This window comes from Sceloporus undulatus, chromosome 4, assembly GCF_019175285.1.
Source record: "Sceloporus undulatus isolate JIND9_A2432 ecotype Alabama chromosome 4, SceUnd_v1.1, whole genome shotgun sequence".
NCBI lineage: Eukaryota > Metazoa > Chordata > Lepidosauria > Squamata > Phrynosomatidae > Sceloporus > Sceloporus undulatus.
Window position 1 is genome coordinate 5,950,367 of NC_056525.1, and position 1,747 is coordinate 5,952,113.

A 1,747-nucleotide genomic window follows, 5' to 3' on the forward strand; every position below is an offset into this window, starting at 1 on the left:
TGGCAGAGACCACAAGGACCATCCAGGCGAAATCCCCTCCCCACCTTCAGGAATAATCAATCAAAGCACCACTGACAGATGGCTATCCAGCCTCTCTTTAAAACCTCCAAAGAGACATGCCTTCAGCTATTGAAATTCCAAAGGCTCTAAATGTCATTGCCAGCATCCTGAACTGAGAACAGAAACATAATCACACTAAAACTCTGAGATCCGCAAACCAGAAACCGGTACAAAAAGACAGCTTCTTGGCCTTTTGGCCAAGATCAAGTGTAGTGTTATTTTTGTCAGTTTAATATTGGTTATATTCTCTATTTGAAGATATATTGAATGGAAAACAAATACTTAGGATTAAATACATCTGAGCCGAAGAAAGTAGCAGGTTATATAGAGCTGGATTTTCATAGAATCATAGAATCCTAGAGTTGAAAGACACTCCAAGGGCCATCCAGTCCAACCCCCTGCCATGCAGGAACTCACAATCAAAGAACTCCGTGTGACAGATTTCCATCCAGCCTCTGCTTAAAGACCTCCAAGGAGGGAGACTCCACCGCTCTCCAAGGGAGTGTGTTCCACTGTCTCAAACAACTCTTACTGTCAGGAAGTTCTTCCTAATGTTCAGGTGGAATCACTTTTCTTTTAGTCTGAATCCATTGCTCTGTGTCCTAATCTCTAGAACAGCATAAAACAAGCTTGCTCCATCCGCAATATGTCAGCCTTTCAAATATTTAAACATGGCTATCATGTTGCTTTGAGATATAATTTATTCAGGTCCTAAGAAATACACACTAGTTGTGACTGTTCATATCAATGGGATAGTGAATCTGCTCCAGGTTCTAGTGATAACTGTCATCTAGGGTGCAGAACTCTACCCCTCTAATAACTCAGCATTTTGGAGAGCTCCTTCTACAAAGTGTCATCGTACACAAAAAATTCAGCCTTGGCCTCTCTTCTCAGTCAACTGGCTACAGGAAATTGCTGCTAAAGGGGTTGAGGTTTGTGCATCACACAATGCTAATCTACCTCAGAGACAAGAATTAAACCATTCAAGTGTGGTGGTTACCGTTCATTTGTTTTCAATACATTTATCTTTCCTCTGTGCGCGTGTGTGTGCGTCTCACTTCATCAACTTCCATGGCTACAGACAAAATGTACCAAGAGGGGGACCATTTTTTATTTAAATCCCACCTCCCTTCACTGTAGAGCCTCTCCTTATTTATTTTTTTTACAGAGGAAACAAATCATATTTTTAAAATACACAAAAATAACTGTAGCTGGCATCCTGCATTGCAGTTATGGATCTGTAACCTACAGTTATAGATTAGTCACTGCTCCATATTCACTAATGCTACCTAGTTACCATCAAGGCACTATAGGTTGAGTCTCTCTTATTTGGCATTCAGAAATCTAAAATATTAAAAAAACAACACCAAAACTTTTTTCATGGGATGCTGAGATAGCGACACCTTTGCTTTCTGACGGTTCAATGTACATTTGTTTCCCCAGTAAAAATTAGGAAGGGCTCTGCGGAGAAGGGAGGTGGAATTCAAAAAATTAGTCCCCCTCTTGGTACATTTTGTCTTTAGCCATGGAAGTTGATGAAGTGAAACACAGAGGCTAGTTTCCTCTGTCTTTGTCCACCAACGTTCATTATTAGAACTGGACTTGCCACTTCATTTTCATACACAAATAATTTTGAATTGGAATTGGAATTGCTTTAAAGGCGGACACCAACACCACAACAAATCCA

The 1,747-nt window shown here is 40.4% G+C and overlaps 1 pseudogene; it reads left to right on the forward strand.

Annotated features, from left to right (window-relative positions):
• The first annotated feature begins 237 nt into the window (after positions 1 to 237).
• Positions 238 to 344, forward strand: LOC121930188 (annotated as a pseudogene).
• The last annotated feature ends 1,403 nt before the right edge of the window (positions 345 to 1,747 follow it).